Consider the following 22,213-nt stretch of genomic DNA (forward strand, 5'->3'; position numbering starts at 1 on the left):
AAAAGCTAAGGAGCCAGCCCTCACAATGGGAGGCCAGGACCTGGGTTCAGCTTTCATTTATCAGAGCTACTGACTTCAAGTTACTGATTTTCAGTGTTTCAAAGGAAATGCTGTTCAAAGCCCAGAGATGATAATGACATATTACAAGGCAGGGAGTCAAGCTTAGTGAATAGGACTCAGGTGTTCCAACACACCAGTAATCAGAGTACTGTGTGGAGAGTCGTCTAAAATCTAAGGCTTGGCATACTTGGACCAAGATATTGAAAATGACTCTGGACCTACCAAAGACCATCTTGAGAAGAAGGAAATTAATTAGAACTCACTTGGATTCCTGTTGAGTCTTTACTTGACTTGGTAAATAAGCTGAAGAAATTTGATCTAAATATTGGTTTCAGCATATTTGGATACTCTCTGATTCCATTTACATCATCAGGTGTTCCAATAAGTGGAAACGTGCCAGTACTCAACTGAGTTTCATGTCTCAGTTGTGTCCTCTCTCTTATGATTCCTTCTTAAATTGGTGAAAATGATCAATGAAATCAGTACCCAGATGAAAAAGATACCACAGAGTAGGAGCACTTAAAAACCAGAACCATAGAATTTTAGAGTTCGAAGAAAGCTTAGAGGCTATGTAGTGGATGATCCATATAAATGAAATGATAGAATCCTGTGGTTCTTTGATGAAGCTAGCATCTAATTGTTATGGGAATCCCCTCCACCTATACAGATCATGACATACTCACAGAATCCTAGAACTCTAGAATTTTAGAGTTGAAAAAGATCTCCATGACCTTGTAGTTCAACCTATACAAGAAAGGAATCCCCACTGTAATACACCTGATGAGTGGTTGTCCAGACTACTTAAAGGCTTCCAAAGAGGGGAAAATCTTTATGCCTCATTCTGATCTTAGAGGAGATCCTTACAGGGGCTACCCACTGTGCTTGGGGGCCTTCTTTTTTTGGTTCTCTCAAAATTGCAAAGATTCTGATAGCACACATAGGCTGTCTTGTTCTTGCTTCATGAATAGAACACCTTCTTTTTCTAGTCCTATATCTCTCCCATGACATCCTAAAAATGTCTTCTCTTGGAGCCAATATATCTTGGTGGGTGTTTATTTAAGATTTTGTAACACAAAGAGTTTTTAAACTTAATATTTCATTTTCTCAATTACATGTAATAAAAATCTTTTACATAAGCTTTCCAAATTTGTCGTATCCAACTTGTTCCCTTACTTTCCTCCTCTCCCTCCTCCCTGAGATTGTAAGCAATTTGGTCTGGATTATACATATACGATTTTACATATATTTCCATATTGGTCATGTTGTGAGAGAATACTCATATAAAACCAAAATCCCAAATAAAAACACACGCAAACAAAAATGCAGATCAGAGCATACTACATTCACACAAATAAAGTGAATATACTATGCTTTGATCTAGATTCAGACTCCATCAGTTCTTTCTTTGCATTCTTTACCATAAGTCCTTCAGAATTGTCTTGGATCATTGTATTGTGTAGAAGAGCTGAGCCTTTCATGGTTGATCATCAAACAATATTGCTGTTACTGTGTACAATGTTCTCCTGGTTCTGCTCACTTCACTCTGCATTAGTTCATTTCCAGGTATTTCTGGAATCTTCTGGCTCATCATTTCTTATAGGATAATAGTATTCTATCACCATCATATACCATAATTTGTTCAGCCATTCCCCATTTGATGGACATTACCTCAGTTTCTAATTCTTTGCCACAACAACAACAAAAAAGTAATTAATATTTTTTTACAAATAGGTCCTTTTCTCTTTTTTGATCACTTTGGGGCATAGATCTAGTAGAGATATTATCGGATCAAAGAATATTTACAGGTTTATATCCCTTTGGACATAGTTCCAATTGTCCCCCAGCATGGTTGAATCAATTCACTCTATCAACAATTCATTAGTGCCCCAGAATTCCTCCATCCCCTCTAATATTTATCATTTTCCTTTACTGTCATATTAGCTAGTCTGATAGGTATGAGGGAGTACCACAGATTTGTTTTAATTTGCATTTCTCTAATCAGTAACGATTTAGAACACTTTTTTCATGTTATTATAGAGAGTTTTGACTTGTTTACCTGAAAACTGCCTATTCATATTCTTTGACCATTTGCCAGTTAGGGAATGCTTTGTACTCTTACAAATTTGACTCCACTTTCTAGACATTTAAGAAATGAGGCTTTTATTAGAGAGGTTTGTTGTAAAAATTTGTTCCTGTTCATTGTTTCACTTGTAACCTTGGCTTCATTGGTTTTGTTTGTACAGAACATTTTTACTTTAATATAATAAAAATTACCCATTTTATAGTTTATACAATTTCCTCCATCCCATTTTCCTCTTTTGTTCCTACTCTTTCTCCTTTCACTCTATCCCTTCTTGCAAATATTTACTTCTAACCACTGCCTCCTTCAAATCATCCTCCTTTCTATTAAGTCTTCTCCTACCTGCACACTTTTCTTATTCCCCTCTTACTTCCTTATAGAGTAAGCTAGATTTCTATACCCAACTGAGTATGGATGCTACTCCCTCTCTGATCCAATTCTGCTGCCAGTAAAGTTTACGTCTAGCCCTTAATCATCTTCATCCTCCCCACTACTTTAATAACCATTTTCATGCCTTTTCAGGTGAGATAATTTCCACTATTCTACCTCTCCCTTCTCTCTTCTCTCAATGCAATCCTCTTTTTTAACCACTTGATATTGTTTTCATAGTCAATTTATTCCTATATCTTCTGTCTATGTATAGTCTAACTGTCCTAATAATGATAAAATTCTTTAGAGTTATAAGTATCACCTTCGCATATAGCAAATAAATAATTTTACCTCATTGAATTTCTTAAGTTTTGTCTTTTCTGTTTACCTTTTTGTGCTTCTCCTGAGTCCTGTAGTTGAACATCAAATTTTCTATTCAGATTCAGTTTTTTCATCAGGAATGTTTGGAAATCCTTGATTTAATTAAATGACCATTCCCTCTGCCACCTCCTCATAGAATATACTTAGCTTTGCTGGGTAGGTGATTTTTAAAAATTATAAACCTAGCTCTTTTGTCTTCTGGAATATAATGTTTCAAGCCTCTGATCCTTAAATATAAACACTGCTAGGTCTTATGTAATCCTGACAGTGGCTCCATGATATATGAATTGTTTTTTTCTGGCTGCTTACAGCATTTTCTCTTTGACCTGGGAGCCCTGGAATTTATGTATAATATTTTTTGTAATTTTCCTTTGGGGATCTTAAATAGGAGGAGATTGGTGGATTTTTTCAATTTCTATTATATTATCTGATTCATTAGTATCAGGGAAGTTTGAGAATGTCTTATGAAGTCTAGACTTTTTTATGGCTTTTAGGTAGTCTAATAATTCTTAAATTATCTCTTCTGGATCTACTTTCCAGGCTAATTGTTTTTTCTAATGATATATTCAATATTTTCTTCTATTTTTTCATACTTTTAGATTTATTTTATTGTTTCTTGATATCTTATGAAGTTATTAGCTTCTAATTGCCTGTTCTAATTTTTAAGAAATTATTTTCTTCAGTGAGCTTTTGAACCTCCTTTTCCAGTCAGCCTGTTATACTTTTTAAGTTATTTTCTTCATTGCATTTTTTGTACTAATTTTTCCATTTGACTAATTCTGCTTTTTAAAGAATTCTCCTCTTCAATAGATTTTTGGCTCCCTTTACTATTTTGTAAATTCTGCTTTTTAAGATATTATTTTTTCTTATATCACTTTAATTTCTTTCCCCCATTTTTCCTTTGCTTTTTTCATTTGATTTTAAAAATCCTTTTTGGCATCTTCTAGAGCCTGAGACCAATTCCCATTTTTTACTGAAGTTTTATATGTAGCTGCTTTTATCTCATTGTCCCCTTCTGAGTTTATGCCTTGCTTTACCATATATATAGTATTTTTTATGGTTAGTGTTTTTTTTTATATTTGTTCATTTCCCCAGCTTTTTTCTTGACTTTTAGTTTTATCTTAAAGGTCAGCTCTTCCCAGGTTAGAGAGGCCACTCTCTTAAATTTCAGTATTTTTTGATGCTATCCTTAGATCTAATTCTGGATATCTGCAAGCTTCAATTCTTCCAAGATTGTTTCAAGGCCTATGGGCTGAAAGTTCTGGAAGTCTTCTCCTACTGCTGATTCAGTCTCTTTCAACTGTCAATTTGGAAAGCAAGGTACACTGTTGGGTTTTAGGTCTTCACTAGGGCTTATGTTGACCTGGGGCCTCACTGCAGGCCTCATTGTAAGCTTGTACCAGCCAGGCAAATTGCAGTCCGTTCTATGCTGGGGCTCAAGGCTTCATTGTGGGTTTGTGCTGACATTTGGAGCCTCATCAAAAGGCCTCACCGTAGGCTTGCACTGGCCAGGCACACTGGGGGTTGTATTTAGGTTCAGGAACTTTGAGGGGTGTGTATGGGGGTGCTATTCTATTGGTTTAGCTAGGGCCTTAGGGTCTCACTGATGGCCTGGGCCCAGGGTCAGAATCCCAATTAGTGGGGGTACAGTTGCTCTTATCCTGTGCTATTTTTACTGCCTTCTAGTGGGATTGTACTCTCCTCTAATACCAAGGAAAGTGACCTCTCTCTGCCTTCCAAGTTGTCTCTTGTAGGAATATATCCTTCCACTGTTAGTTCTGCCACTTTAGTATTTATATTAAAGTTTTATTTTAAGGTTGGTTGTAGGGGTTTTTAGAGATATTTGGGTACTATTGTCTCTCTTCCACAATCATGGCTCTTCCCAGTAATACAAATTTAAAAAATGACTAAAACAATTTTACAGGACTTTTAGTTTTCATAATCAACTAACCCCAAAACAGCATCTTTTATATCCAGTTGGATGATATGAATCTGAGCAACATTGTACTTTTTCTGATGGCTATCCCTTTAAAGTGGAATATTCACATATTATTTTTGAAGATTAGGTCTAGGATATGATGTTAACAAATTTTGAATAAATCTTTAGAAAATACTAAAATAATAAGGATCTTGATTCCATAAAATAGTGATGGAGTTACCAGTGTACATCTGTATCTACATATAGTTCATATAAAACTCATCTAAATTGACTTCGTCATGAACACAAAAAATGCAGAAAATGATGTTTTGGGATTTTTTTTATTTCTGTCTTGTCAAATTTTGGGATATCTCCTTCAGAAAAGTGGATATAAGAAAACAGAGAAACTTGGGAGTGAGGTATGATGAGTTGAAGCCATGATTCTCAGAGATACAGTTGCAGTTGCTCTAGAATGTCTTTGTCAAATATGCCCCCCAAAGACTTAGGAATTTGGCTTTTAAAAATGTTTCTACAATTGTTTTAATATAATTATCTGCCTTTGTAATCTTCTGTATTTGATTTCATGCATTCAAATACATTATTTTGATAAGAGGTCAATCAACTCAAGCTCCTTGAGTGTAGGGATTATTATTATTTTTTATTCTTTTTGAAACAGTACCCAGTACAGAGTAGGCACAGTAAATGTTTACTGATTGATTGAATGACAACCATGATCCAAAGGGATCCATGGTTAAAAAATGGTTAAGAATTCCTGCTCTAGAGGCATGTAGTAGTTACTAGTCTATTTACAAATAAATCTTCCAGGAATTTTTCTTTTTCTTAAAAAAAGATTTTGTCTTGATGTCTTTTTGTTTTATATGACCTTCATTTCCCAATATATATGTACCTGCCCTCATCTCTTCAGCAAGAGGTATCTTATCATAAAACAAAATTTAAAAAGAAAGGGATGAAAATAAAGGACTTTAGGAAAACTAACCAACATATTATTAATGGAGCCTGTCTATGGTCTTTGTCTAATATTCTTTCAGTAATACAATGCCATTGTCTAGGGTTCTTTATGAATGACCATTACCATATTTCACATCATGCCTTCTAGTCAACTCATCTGCTATTCTGGTGTATCATATCAAGAAACAGCAGAGGACACAAGACACCTGGAGGAGAGAAATAGCTAGATCACAATTCTTTCCTCTTCTCTTCTCCTTCCTCTCTCCTTCCTTCTCAGCAGGCCAGTACACCTATGGAGCACAAAGAATGCCTACAAAAGAGAAGACTAAATTGCTTAGGCAGCAACACTTTTTCAAATGCACCATAGGCTTTCTTGGGTTACTTTCTTTCCTAAACCAATTCTGTTCAAAGTCAAGGGTGTTGTGGTGGTCTTCCCAATGCTATTATTATGCTACTTAGGTGCTACTCTTGCATTTATGATTGCATCAGGTACCCCTAATTACCTTCCAAATAGGTACTTTGCACAACATACAATAAAGCCCATTCTCAGCCACCAAACATTTTGCCATCAAGAACTTAACTAGAGAGTAAGGATTCTGCCATCAAGCCCAAAGCTTGGCTTCAAAGACCAGAAATCTTTTATTTGTTAATCATTCTCCATCATCTAGGAATGAGGCAAGGGAACTGGTGGAGAGTAGGAATTCACTTAGGACTCCTGGGACTTAGTATATACAGACCCAGGTAACAGCTAACATCAACATGGTACTATGTACTAGGTACTGTGCTAAATGTTTTTACTTGAATTCACAACTGGGAGGTAGGTGTTGCCATTTGTTGAAGCAAAAAGAGGTTAAGTGACTTGCCCTGGGTTGTACAGCTTATAAGTATCCAAGGGAAAATTTGAACTCAGTTCTTCCTGACCAGACCTAGCATTCCATCTACTGTACTATCTTGATCCCTCTTCTTGCTTGGTTTTTGATACTGATGTCTTCACTGTATCCTTGGAGATAGGAGACCCAGTCAAAAGGCTTTACCCCATGGTGATCACATTCCTACTTCTTGCTCTCCTAATCTTGAGGATATAAAGACACCAATGAATATTGATAGCTAGCATTTATATCAGTGATTCCCAAAGTGGGCGCCACTGCCCTCTGGTGGGTGCTGCAGCAATCGGGGTGGTGGTGGTGAATAACTGTAAGGGGGCCATGATAGTATATGACAGGGGGCACTAAGTAATATTTTTTCTGGAAAGGGGGTGGTAGGTCAAAAAAGTTTGGGAACTACTGATTTATATAGTGCTTTAAGTGCTTTGCAAAGCACTTCATATGTGCTAACCCTCCTTTGTCACTTAAAGGACTCCTAGGAAGTATACAGTATTATTACCCCCATTTTTCAAATGAGGAAACAGAGGGAGACAGAAGTTAAATCATCTATCCAAAGTCACACAGCTCATAATTAACTAATGCTAGATGTGAACTCTTTTTTTCCTGACTTCAAGTCCTCTGCCCTATCCATCACTCAACCTAATTGATTAAGTATAAAATTCCTCCCCACCTATTTTTGCTTTCTCATCCCCAAATATGGAGTCCCAGTCTTCCTATTTAGGTCTGTCCTTTCCTTCCATTATATCCTCTAGATTCTCTGATCTTTCTTTGGAAAACTTCTCTTCATCTTAGGGTTTGCTTTTCAGGCCACAGTCAGGCTCTTGCATTCATAGAAAATTGGCTTGTTCCTTTCTACTCCCACACTATAAACACCCTTGCCACCTTTTCTAGTATAAGTTTTTTTCCCCAAATCATTGTCTTCTGTCTTAGAATCAATACTAAATATTGGTTCAACACAGAAAAGTGGTAAGGGCTAGGCAATGGGGGTAAAGTTATTTGCACAGAGTCCCACAGCTAGAAAACATCTGAGGCCAGATATGAACCCAGGACATCCCATCACCAGGCTTGACTCTTTATCCAATGAGCCACCCCCCTAGTTTTGAGTATTAGGTTTTAATTCTAGCTCCCACTTATTACATATTTGACCTTGGGCTAGTCGTCATCACCTGATATCTGGCCTTTACTGTCCTCATCTGTAAAATGATGGTGTAGAACTGATGAATTCTGAGGTCTCTTTCAGATATAAATTGATGATACTACTAGGATCTTAATGTTTAAGAGCAATGGAAAAGAGAAATAATACAAAACTATTTCCCATTGAGTACAATGAACAAGTATGGATTTGCAGCATCTTTACCTTCCTTATTATGTTAGAAACTAATATTAGAACTTGTTTCTGTTCTCTAAAGTACAAGTTGACAGGTTGGTAGGGGAGTGGCACACGATGTCTTTTGAAATATAGAATGGAAATCTGGAATGGAACAAGGGCACTGGATAAGCCACACTGCGGTTAAGTGAGAGTTTGCTCTATTCACGTAGAGCAGACTTCTTTTTGTGGTGCTGTGGTAAGAGAGCTCACCTTAGACTTTTGCAAAAGACAGATTTGAGACCAATCTCTGTCTCACATTGTCTACATGACCCTGAGCAATCCATTTAACTTCTTAGTTATTTGTAGGCAGGTCTCTAAGACTAAGTTTCAGAACAGCTGCCAGTTTGCTTTGATAGAGGGGTTTGAAGTGATAGATTGGGGTGAAAGAGACAGACAGACAGACAGATAGACACACAGAAACAGACAGACACAGACATACATGCACACACACAGAGAAAGTTTTATACTAAGAAAAAGCATTTTAGAATTCAATTATCACAAGCCCTTTCTGAGTCAGAGAGCTGATATTATTCTTCTTATTTTACAAATCAAAACCTGAGGTCCAGAGTCACTGAGGAGCTCTCCCAACATTGCTGTGTGACCTATGGCTGAGTCAGAGGATGAATGCTCTAAAATTACCAATTTTCCCCAATTTCAAATGCTTATTTGACTCCATTTCCAAACACATTGTCCACTAAAAAAACTCAGTCTATGAAAAACAAGAAGATGGAGGACTAGATGTCTTCTTTGTTACTCAAATCTCTCAGGAAGAAATTATAAACCAAAGAAAAAGCAACTTTAGGTGTCTGTATGGTCTAGAACAACCAGAATTCAAAAGAAAAAACTACCCAAATCCATGAACTCAATGAATAAATGTTCATTGACCCTGACCTCACTCAGCATCTCTCCTCCAGCTCTCACCTACTAGTAGAGAGGCTGTATTAGCAGACCCAAGGTTTGCAACAGACACAGGGTTACAATAAAATCCACCCTTACAGACTCCAATTGCTCCTCTCTCTCTGCTGTGTTGGATATCCTATTCCTGGGCCACAGCCCATTAGGAGCAAAAGCTTGTGGGGGTAAAAAACTCCATAGCACCAGCACTGAAAAGCTCTGAAATCCTAGTTGTAGGGAGGGAAAATCCATGGTGGCACCAACAGGGCATCTCCTTGAACTGCTGGTTTAGGCAAGATAACTGAGAAACAGAGGGAGTGAGATAGGACACCAGGAAAAGACACTATGTGTGAGTGTGTGTGTGTGTGTGTGTGTGTGTGTGTGTGTGTGTGTGTGTGTGTGTGTATGTGTGTAGGTTTTCTGTGTAGCACTCTGCTAAGCTGGAGGGCCAATTCTGACCACTCAAAAGTTACTCGAGTTGTTGATTTGTGAAATGCCCATTGTGGTCAGAGGCTGAGACATTTGGAGAACTACTCCTAAGGAAACCTCACTAAAGGGGAAAGAGTCAAAAAGTGAACAAGGATAAATCAGGGAGGACCAAAAATCTCAGACAGAAGAAAACTCAAAGACTTGGGAAAACATTAACAATGGAAGAAAATATGGACTCTAGATCTTGTACATGAATTCAGGCATCTATGAATAAATAACAAACACCCCCACACACAGAGGAAATTATCTCTTGATGAGATATAGTGACCTGTGGAATACGTGAAGATGGAACTACAGTACACTGGTTTTTTTTAAAACCCTTATCTTCCGTCTTGGAGTCAATACTGTGTATTGGCTCCAAAGCAGAAGAGTGATAAGGGTAAGCAATGGGGGTCAAGTGACTTGCCCAGAGTCACACAGCTGGGAAGTGTCTGAGGCCAGACTTGAACCTAGGACCTCTCGACTCTAGGTCTGGCTCTCAATCCACTGAACTACCCAGCTGCCCCCACAGTACACTGTTTTTGACTGGTTCAAAAGAGAAGTGAGAATTATTAGAGCAGAATTTGTGTCCTGAACAGCAAAAGTAAATGATCAGAGTAGAAAAAACCTAGAATCTGTGATGATGAGCTTCATCAAAAAATAAAAGAAAATCTATCTCCAATGGATTGGAAGTGCAATATATAGATATGAAGGACAATATAGAAGAGAAGTAAAGAAAAAAGTAACATTAAAAGGAAATTTAGGGGCAACTTGAGTGGCTCAGTGAATAGAGAATCTGGAGATGGGAAGTCCTGAGTTCAAATGTGACCTCGGATACTTCTTTAGCTGTATAATCCTGGGCAAGTCACTTAATTCCAATTTCTTAGCTCCTACTGCTCTTCTACCTCAGTATTGTTTCTAAGACAGAAGGTAATGGTTTAAAAAAAGAAAGAAAGAAAGAAAGAAAATATGGTCACTATTCAAACAAAGAATACTAACCTTGAAGATAGGACCTATAGAGTCAACCTAAGGATCACAGATTTCTCAGAAAGACCTGACAGGACAAAAAATGTTAACATTATAAATCTGGAAGGAATAGATGAGAACTTTTCAGAAATTTTGAACATACAAATGAATACCAATTAAAAGAATTTACAGATCATCTCTAGAAAAAACCCTAAGGTTGCAAACTCTAAGACCCATAGTGGTTAAATTTAGCCATTAAATTCAGAAACCAAGAGTTTTTTAAGATACCATGAGAAAGCCACTACTGTACCCCTCACCAGAAAATGTAGAAGGGAATGGAATAACATATTTTAAAGAGCAATGGAGATAAAGAAGTAGTCCAGAGGGACATGCCCTACAAATCTAAGCTTAACCATACATGAAAAAAAGATTGATGTTCAATAATAAAGAGGAGTTTTAAGCATTTTTAGAAAGAAAACCAGAACGAAAGAGGTTATTTACTTCTTGAATACTTCAAACAACAGAAACATAGCATGAGTGAATAAATCCATCAGCCAGGTTTAGCAGTGGCAATAGGGTGACAACAGAGAGACCAGTAAGAAACTTCTCTTTAATAGGATAAAATGAGACAGGGTTAAAGGTGAAAGTCTGGTGGAGCTAACAGTAAAGAAGTGGGCATGGAGCATTATGGACAGAATCAGTTAACAGAATCAAGAAAAGATAAGCTACACTGGTAGAGGTCCAAAGATGCTATGCACTGCATACATTTTTAGACTTTTTCAATGTATTGATCAGTTGTGCTGAAATTTTTTTTCCTTTCTAAAAATACTGTTCATTTATGGGGTGGCTCTGAGGTGGAAGGAGTAGGGATAATTGAGATGACTATAATGGACAAAATAAAAGATATAATTAAAAACATTTGATTGAAAGTTCAGATACAATCTTATATCTAGTTCTAAATGCCAAATTTCCTCTATCCAGAGGATATACATTTAGGAAGCAATGCATTAGGTTTTTAGTCTTTAATAAGTAGCCTAGAAGATAGGGAGTGACTTTGAGGTATTCATTGATCAATAGGTCTGACTATGTTGCACCCTTGCTCTAAAACTTCAGTGGTTACCTGTTGTTTAGAGAATAAAATACAAATTCGTCATTTTGGTATTTAACGTACCCTAAGATGCCTCCCTTCCCTACCTTTCCTGCCTTACTTGACATCCTTTTATGTTCTTTCTTTTCTAGACAAATGGTTATGAAGCTGTTCTTCAAACTCAGCGTGCTATGTCCTACTTTCATGCATTTATTCTCTATATCTGGAATGAAATTTTCTTTTTTTACTTGCATGACTCTCCAAGAATATTTTCAAATTTCTTTTATATAATATATGTTCCTTCTAGCTCTAAATCTATAATTTTATAATCCTCTGTAACTCAGGGATTCTGTGATTCTATAAATATTTGTTAGAAGATCTGGGTTTGAATCCTGTCTCTTACAGTAAAAGGTGAATCAGAATTGGAAATGAGACAGCAAAAGATAAAAATATGTTGGTAGGTAAACATGAATCAGGTTTATAAGTCTGAATTTCAGTGGCATTGTGCTATTTAAAAGTTAGTGTAACTCTTCATTTCAGCCTTGGTGATAAAACTTGTAACTAAAACATAAGCAGCTGTCTTGAAAAACAATCATTTTTTAGTCTAACTCATAATTGGTGGTGTTTCAAATAAATGTCACTTTTATGTGTTTCTACAATTACATTTAAGTGAAATGTTTCTTTCCTTCCTAGTTTCAAATTCCCCAGTCCATGATGGTGGGATCATTCCAAAGAAAGTGTCATACAATTTAAGAAAGATAATTAGATAGAATATCAAGTTTGGAAATAAAAAAAACCTGAAATATGTCCAGGAGTTTTTGTTGGTTTGTGAAGTCCATTGCATATTTAAGCTTTAATTTGAAGACAACTTTTTTGGCCTCTGTCAATATTTTGCCTCAATATCTAAAAATAAGAGAATCACTTCCAACTTGTGTGATGTGAGACTAGTAATTCAAAGGAAACCATACTTTTATTGGTTTCTGACAGAAAGCCATGTTGTAGTAGATAAAAATCTGGCCTTATAGCAAAGAAGAACTGAGTTCAAGTCTTGACTCTGACACATAATAGCTCTATGACTCTAGCCAATTAATTTAACTTCCCCAGGCTCTAGAGAACTGTCTAAGACTAAGTTGCAGAAAAGAAGTTAAGCTACACTGGTAGAGATAATTTCTTCATCCAGTAATTGCCTCTAACAATGTAATGATAGGTCCAGTTCCTATCCTATTAGTAGTCATCATTTCATTGAAACTAAACATTTCTTAGTTGCTGTTTTTATATGATAACATCTCTGACATTTCTCCTTTATTCTCTTCTCATTGTTTTAATCATAGTCCAGGCTTTCATCACCTGTTGCCTGCAATATTATAATAGTGTCCTTATTGATTTCTCCAGTTTGAATTTTAATTTATTTCTCATCTCTCTGATGAAGTTTCCTTGGAAATGCCAAACTAATATTTGTAATATAGATCTGATCATGTCACAATCTTCCCTCCATCCCCTAGTCCAATGATGGACAAGCTTTTTAAAGAGGGGGCCAAAGGAAAGGAAATGCTCATCTGTCAGTCTGTTTCTAAGGCAACTCTTTCAAAGTTTCATTGTATTGTATCCTACACATTGTATTGTCAGATTAGGAATAATGTCTCCTTTGGGATAGAACATTTCAGGGGGCTGCAGATGGCTCGTAGGCCAGTTTGCCCATCACTGACCTAGACAAAAATCTTAAATTACTTTTTATCACCTTTAGGGCAAAATACAATATCCTCCTCCTCGCATTTTAAGTCCTCCAGAGCTTAACTCTGATATACCTTTCTTGCCTTTTCATATTACTACCTTCTGTGGACTCATCATTCCAATCAAATTAATTGGCTAGCTATTTCTTCACCATAAATTCCATCATTTTGATATTATATGTAACTGTATTCACTTAGTTTTAGCCTTTGCCTGGCAGCTTTCTTCAAGATATAACTTGTGCCTTTGTTGATACCTTTAGTTATTAATGGCTTTCCCCTTTTGAAATTACTTTTTATACATATTTTTATTTGATGATCTTTAGATACTTATTTCCTTGTAGAAGAAACACTCCTTAATGGTAGAGACAATTTTGCATTTGTCTTTTTCCCATAGTAGTTTGCACATAATAGGTACTTACTAAATATTTGTTAAGTTAAATTGAATAGAATTGGCTATATAAGCATAGTGGAGATCTTGGGTAAAGATCAATAAAGACAAAACCAGAAGTGATTTTCTTTCATCCCAGTATATTATAGAGTAGACCATTTGAAAAGAAATGGGAAATCAAGTTTTTAGAAACAAATCACAAACCTAGGGACAGAAGCATGATATAGTTTCTGCACTTCAATTATCCAGAATCTGCTACAGCTCTTTCTCTAACAAAACTGGATTTAGCAAATAACTTCTTGATTTGCCTTTATGAATAATAATCTCATCATTCAAAAAATGGAAGAATCAGTAAAGGAAAATTCTATGCTGGATCTGATTCTAATAAAGAAGAATTGATTGCTAGAATAGAAATGATAGGAATATTTCATCTAAAAGTTTGTGATGAGTAAAGCTAAAAAGAGCATGACATGCATCCTAGATTTTCAGATTAATTTCAAAGGGTTCAGAAGAAGACTAGGTAAGATTGATGAACCAAAATTCTACAGGGGCAGTTAGTCCTCTAAGAAAGTCTCAAGAATGAAATTCAGAAGACGCAAAAAGAAACAACTTAAATGAAGAGGGTTCTGGTACTCTGTGGTTTGTATTCATCTCATGTTCTTATCTGGTATAAAGTGAACACATTCCTTGAGATTGCATCCTTCCTTGGGTAACTATCTTTCTGAAAACATTTGTCTTCAGTTTGTCACTCTGTTTCTGATTGGATGTCTTATCTCCTACTAGTTCACTCTACCAAATTCCAGGTAGATGAACTGTCTACTACTACACAAGTGTCTCTAGGTAGATGATCTAGCTTATTTCCCTCCTGTCTTTGTGTTATTCTTTCTTTTGAGTGTGACTCTAGCCATTCAATCCATTGTGGCTAAAATTTGAGTACACTACTGCTGAATTGGCTCACCAATTGATTGGCTTATTATTGTATTGATTTCTGTCTTTTTAAAATTGTCCAGGAGAACATAGCTGATTCTTTCAGCCAATCACAGTATGTTTCCAGAAGGGTGGCCTCTGCCTTTATCCACTAACCAAAGTCCCAATATCCTCTTTAATTGATTAAGGATTTAATTCACACATAGTCCCAGGGTTGTGGGAAAATTCTGACTTGTAGTTTATCCTTTGTGATTATTTTCTGTTGTAATTAAGGTGTGTGAGTTTTTGATTGTGCAATAATTCAATGATTGTTATAAATGAAGTAATTTAAAACCCACATCCCATTAAGGTCTCCCTTCAGTTAACCATTGGCTTTCCTGAGGAAATCAACTGAAATCCTTTTTGGTAAAGCTCTTAGTCACAAATTCTGTGTTGCCTTGAGGAGATTAAAACATTTCCCTTTTCTAGAATATCCTTTAGTGCCTCATACTTAAAAGTCTTCTAAGAAAGTTCATGTGGCACAATTCATAAACAATTGGGAAATTAATAATTTTCTTTAATTCCAAATATGTAGTGATATAACTTAAACATATTTTTTCAAAGTTCTTATAGGTTACCACTGGCTGTGGTTCTTACAAAGACTTTTCCCAACTCAAAGACAAGAAGAGAAAAAAAAAGAAAACTTCCCATCACAGAGAGAAACCTTCATCCCTACTGAACTCTAAGAAGATGTAGGGCTCTCTACACAGAGATTAAGGATGTGAGGTCAACTAGAAGTTATCCCTTCCTGCTTCAGGAGAGAAACCAAAGTCTTTGGTGATAGCGTAATAGTTCTAACTTAGTGCCATGAAGGTGAAGAAAAGAAAGATTACACAATTCTCTCTTTTGCTAAGGTCCCTTCCTCCTCTACATGCTTATCTATCATTATGTAATATGGTTATCTGTTCTTCTTATCAAGTCACTTGTCTATATAACCCATCATGGCAGAAGCCATATCTTATCTAAACTCTGTAGGTTCCCCAGCCTGGTTCAGTGCTCGGAAGAGAGCAGGCATTTTTTTTAACATCACTTTTTATTTGATTTAGAATATTTTCCCATGGTTACATGATTCATGATTACCCCTTCTTCCTTCTCCCTTCACAGAGCTGACAAGCAATTCCACTGGGTTATACATGTATCACTGTTCAAAACCCATTTCCATTTTATTCATGTTTGCAGTAAAGTGATCTTTTAACATCAAAACCCCAAACATATCACTATCGAGCTACATGATAGATCATATGCTTTTCTTCTGTGTTTCTGCTCCTACAGTTCCTTCTCTGGATGTGGATAGCATTCTTTCTCATAAATTCCTCTGGATTGTCCTGGATCATTGCATTGCTGCTAGTAGAAAAGTCTATTACATTCTATTGTGCCACAGTGTATCAGTCTCTGTGTACAATGTTTTCCTGGTTCTACTCCTTTTGCTCTGCATCAATTTCTGGAGGTCTTTCCAGTTCACATGGAATTCCTCCAGTTCATCATTCCCTTCAGCACAATAATATTCTATCACCATCAGATACCACAATTTGTTCAGTCATTCCTCAAATGATGGACACCCCCTCATTTTCCAAATTTTTACCACCACAAAGAGTGCAGCCATAAATATTTTTGTATAAGTCTTTTTTCTTATTTTATCTTTGGGGTAAAAACCCAGCAGTGGTATGGCTGGGTCAAAGGGAAGGCAATCTTTTAAAACCCTTTGCACATAGGTCTAAATTGCCCTCCAGAATGGCTGGACCAATTCGCAACTCCAGTGTATTAATGTCCCAATATTGCCACATACCCTCCAACATTGATCACTTTCCTTTGCTGCTATATTGGCCAGTCGAGGGCAGGCATTTTGTAAATACATGTTGAGTTGAATTGAATAATGAAAAATTAGGAAAAATATAAAATATAGCCACATGCTAGATTATGGAATATATATATAAATAAACTAAAGTATCATGATTCACTGAATGTAGAGAACCCCCTCTATTGAAGTAGACTGAAAGGAATCTACCTGTGGCATATAAAACATGAGTGACTTAGCCATAATTATGTAGCTAGAAAATATCAGAGGCTGGACTTAAACCCAGTACCTTAGACTACAAGTCCATAGCTTGATCAACTACCCTCTGATGCCTGTTCCTATCAAAAAGTACTGTGGACAATATTATAGGAACTCTTTATTATTATTATTAATTATAGGAATTAAGAGGATGGAGCTATTTCTTTCAGCTTGGAGATAAAAGAAGGAAACTCAATATTAACAAGACAAGCTGATTTGCTAATAAGACTTGGTGTCATTTCTCTTCTACAAACTAGAGTCAAATTGGTTTGACTCTACATGAATGCTACCCTCTAAATTTATTTCTGACTTCCTAAAACCTCAATGAAAGAATCCTGTGCATAATTTTTTAATAAGACCCTCTAGTTTCCTAAAAATGAAGGAATCATAAAAGTCAGACCAACAGTCTCTCTAAGAGACACCTCAGCAGCAAATCATACCTGGCTTACCTTATGCTTATTGTCTAGGACACTTTACAACTGCTGTTAGGTTCAATTGTGCATGGCAGTATTCCTCCCACACAAAAATTCTGAAAGCTAGAGAAAAATGAAGGTTCCTTTTGTACTCAGGAGACATAATCAATCCTCAGTCATCGAAATGTGGAACTTGCATATGGAAGGTAGACTTTTGGAACACTATGTTGCTCAGATCACACTGGAGTTGTGCAAAAAAAAAATAGCAAGAGAACTGCTAAATCTGATGGAAAATTCATATTCTAATATAAAGAAATCTGATGTCTTCATAGGTAAATTAGTTCATTTTGCCTTAGAGTGGCTTTCAAAACCTGCCTATCCTATGTTCATATAACTGTTAACTGTGTCAAAATGGTTGTGCCAAGATAAATTATTGACCAGTCAACTTGTGGTTGCCTTAAATGTGGAGATGGAAATGTAGATGATTTGCACACTAATTTGGGGTTGGGGAGGGAATAGCTTTGCATTGCATTTCTTCAAGAAAACTAGGATTAAAAATTATTCTTAATTTACAAAGTGAAAAGTAAACTGATTTTAAGATCAGTTCTATCGCTATAGATTAATGAAAGTGGAGAACCACGCAAGCAAAATTAGTTTTAGAAAATATGATTTTGTTTCAAAGACTAAAATAGCTCTGAATACTGTTTAAGTTGCTAAGTATATAAATGTGAATTAAGTTGAGTTGTTACAGCAATGAACAAAGTACTTTGGTGAGTGGAGAAAATGAAATGAAAAAGGGATGTTCTGTGAAATCTTTCCTTGAGTTTATTTCAGAAAGGTAGGATGATATTTGTTTGTAACGTCTTAGGTAAAGTGACCTCATTAGCCTTCAAAGAGACCATTCAATCTCACACTTAGAAAACTGGCAAACATAACAAATGAATATATAGTCAGTGTTGGAGGGACTGCTAGAAAACAGCCATACAAGTAAGCTGTTGATAGAGTTGGGAATTGGTCCAACAATTCTGGAAGGGAAATTAGTTATATCTAAAAAGAGGACTAAAATATCATTACTCTTTGACCCAGAGATACCATTGCTAGATACATACTCCAAGGAAATCTGACAGAAAAAATAGTTCCATATATATTAAAATATTCATAGCAGGACTTTTTTTTTGCAGTAGCAAAGAACTAGAAACAAAGTAGAAGTCCAGCAATTGTAAAATAGGTAAACCAATATGGAACAAGAATGTAATGTAATCTTATTGCATTAAAAGAAATAAAAAGCAGAATTTTTTGGTGGAGAAAGAGCCAGTCTTAGACCTGGTTCGAGTTCCATCTTTGATGTAGACTGGCTACATGACCTTGGGCAAGTCACTTAACCCCTCTGTACTTTAGATAACTCTTTAAGACTAGAAATTACCTATAAGGTGCATAGCTGCATTGATAAAGGAAGTTTCCTCAATATAGAGTTGCTTATGCCAGTATAATCAGATCTAATATGTATCCCTATCCCTATAAGGAATGATAATTATAAAGAATTTAGAGAAGCAGGACTTGTATCAACAGATGCAGAACAAAGTCAGCAGAACCAAGAAAACAAAATGTGGCCCAAATAAAATAATTAGAACGATGCAAATAAAAAAAAACCCTACAATCAAATATTGTGTTATCATACTATTTTCTATGGGCTGTCTTCCTTACTGTCTAACTGCTCCTTCTTAGTCTCCTTTGCTATCTCATTATCTATATCATATTTCCTCAGGAGGCCCTCAGGATTGGATCTGAGCTGGGATGTCCTTCTCCTCATCCCTCCCAGTCCTCCTCCGGAAGACCTTCTTCTCTCCCTCTTCCTCGGAGAAATTCCCAGAATCCTCTCTGGTCTCAACTGTCAGCAACTGCTTTCTCTGGCTCCTTTGGTCCCACCCCCCTTGCACAAATCCCATTCTTACATCAGTCATTTCAGACTCAATATCCCAGATATATCAAATTTCATTTTTCTGAAACATAACTCCATTCCCCTCCCAAACAAACTTTTGTTTTAAATTTCTCTGTTTCTTTTGAAGGCACTACCATTCTTCTAGTTTCTCAGGTTTATAACCTAGGCATTATTTTGAATTCCTCACTATCACCCCCTGCCCCATATCAAACCAATTGTCAAATTGTTTCTATCTCCACAACCTCTTTCAACATTTACTTTTCTCCCTACAGTTACTACTTTATTTCAATTTTTCATGACCTCTCTCCTAGATTATCATTATAGCTTTCTTATTGGTCTCCTAGTCTCAAGTATTTCTCCATTTTAACCTATCTTCCCAGTGCTGCCAAGAGAATTTCCCTCAAGCACAGATCAGACCAGGTTTATTAAGAATCTACTAAGTACAAGGCACTATGCTAATCACTGAGGATTCAGGGGCAGAAATATCTGTTCAATGATCCAAAGCAACTCATTGCCAGGAAAATCTAATCTCTTTAATGCTAATATTCTTTCAATGATGTTCTGTGTCTGTAAATGATTGAATGGCATGATCTCAGAAGAATCAAAATTGCATGTGACCCAAAGGACAATGGAAACACTTCTGATAGATATGACTAGGGTATGGCATGCTACTAATGATGACATGGCTGCTTTTGTTCATCCTTTGTTTTATAAAGAGAACCAATGACACCATTGGGGTGTCAATGTGTCAAATCTCTCTCTCTCTCTGTTTCTCTCTCTCTCTCTCTCTCTCTCTCTCTCTCTTTCTCTCTCTCTCTGCACACACACACACACACACACACACACACACACACACATATATGTAGCCCTTTACTCTGATGGTAATACATTAAAAAAGCTTTAAGGATGTATTTTTATAGCACAATCACTGCCCAACTTCTCTCTCCAAAGGACTTTCCATTATAATAAAGAAAGATAATTAAGGAAAACCAGTTAACATCCTGATTGAACCTCACAACATATGCTTAATTCTGTAACCATTGTCCCCAATCTATTTGCTGAAAGGAAGTGTGGCTCCTTCTTGGTCTTTTGGATTTGAGGACTATCAATATACTTAATCTGATTACTGATGTCTTTTTGCATTTTTCCATCTGCATAATTGTTTGTGTGTGTGTATATATATATATTCCTCCTGGTTTTGCTGCTTTGCTTGCTATATATTTGTTCATATGTTTTACCATGTTTCTATGGTTTCATTATATTTGTTGTTTCCTATAGCATAATAATGCTGCATTACATTCACATACCACAATTGGTTCAGTCAATCTCTAATCAATAGTTATCCACTTACTTTTCAGGATTTTTTTTACTACAAAAAACTGCTGTTATTTATATTTTGGCATATAATAAGTCTTTTTTTCTATTGTCATCAATATATTTCAAACAAAATTTTTCATAATAATGCACCAGTGGAAAAAGCTACATAACTTATTTGACATCAAAGTACAAATTGATTTCAAGGCAGAGTCATCTGTCAAAAGGCACGTACAATAAATCTAACAACTTTGAAAACAAATTTTTTGGAACAGAATTCTGTTTTGTTATCTTGGGTTTCTGTGCATCTCAATGTATTTTATTTATTTTCATGTGTCTATGTATGTATGGATATGTAATCCTCCTCATCCTCCCAACTTGCTTTGCCTAGAAGGACATCTACTGCTATTACTCAGGGATTTAAAGGTAATCCTGTGGGTGGTTATTCTTATTGTAGTTCTTGAGCTCCCAAAGGTATGCTTTCCATAAAATCCCCTACCAGATGACAATTAACTTTTAAAAAATTGAATTTTATTGATCTATTCTTTTGACATGGATTAGATTCCCCCCCTATACCTCTTCTAAAGAGTAATCGATTAACCCTTAACAAGGTCATTTGCTTAAAAGGCAAAGTAAGAATAATTTTAAAAAGTATTCCACTCATCGACCTGGGGTTACTCTCCTACAGATACATACAACATCCACAAAGAGAATAGGTAGAAAATTAAGGAATTGTTATATTCATATACATAGGTAGGGGATCCCAACTCCAACTACAGGCATTTTTTCACAAAGTTCATTGAAGGATGTGGCATCTATGTTAGATGAGTTGCTCTTTTCTCAAGTTGGGCTACTCTTTGCTTGACTTGGGCTGTTCCAGTGCTCCTGTGGGCTAGGTCTCTTCCCTGCTAGGTGTGATGCTATGCTATTTTACAAAAGTCAGAGACCTTTAGCCTAGGATTTTCATAAGCTTCTCCAGTTTCTGCTTCCTTGTCTAGGTCTTGAGGGATTTTTGTCTTCTAGAAGACGGGTAACCATATAGAGAGGTATAATCTCTCTTTACATCACTTGGCTCTGAGGTTTATAGCATAAATTATCTTCCTAGTTAGGGTTGGATTTCTTCAGTGTGAGATCTCACCTTTTAATTTAAAAAATTTAATAAATTCTCATCTCTGCTAGCTAAATTATTACCAGGCAATGGACCTTTGTCCAATAGTCATAAATAGGTTTGGGGATTAGTTGGTTTTTAACTCTAAAATTTTAAACTCTAAAATTAACTCTAAAATATAAAAATAATGTTGGTCTTATGCAAATGAACAGCTAGGAACAAGGGACTAAGGCATTCTTTGCCCTAGGGAAATGAGGGCTTGCTTCCTTAGTGTTTTTTTCTTTTTCTTTTTTTCATAATTGGGTACTTTGCAAATCTTAAGTGCTTTATACATGCTATAATAATAATAATTATTTTTCATATGCAGATCTAATGTTTATATTATTCTTTGCATTTTTCAATCAGCAAAATAACTAAAGTCTGAAAGGGTCTTACCTTTCCATAATTATACAAGTATTCATTTATACATTTATTTATCTGGCAGTTTTCTAGTTAGCTTGGAAGTTCTGAGCATCTATACAAAACTCTTAGGGCTAATTATTTTCTCATTCCCTGCCACATAGTCAGCAGGAATATTCTTCTACTTCTACTTTATGAGATTCTGGAATCATAAACATCTCCACAGGTTCCAGTGTTTCATTCTAGGGCAATTAGCAGCTTGTAGTGAGAGGGAGTCTAAGCAATGAATATACTGACAAATTTGATTACATAGAGACAATATGTTTCCTGGGGGTCTTTTTTTGGCACTGCCAAATGCAATGCAATCTCAAAAGTATTGATTCATTTAGCAAACAGAGGTTGACATTATGGACAAAACTGAACAGTTGCATGTCTTTTCTGTCTTACTTGGCATTTAC

The sequence above is a fragment of the Gracilinanus agilis genome, chromosome 1, assembly GCF_016433145.1.
Source record: "Gracilinanus agilis isolate LMUSP501 chromosome 1, AgileGrace, whole genome shotgun sequence".
Classification (NCBI taxonomy): Eukaryota; Metazoa; Chordata; class Mammalia; order Didelphimorphia; family Didelphidae; genus Gracilinanus; species Gracilinanus agilis.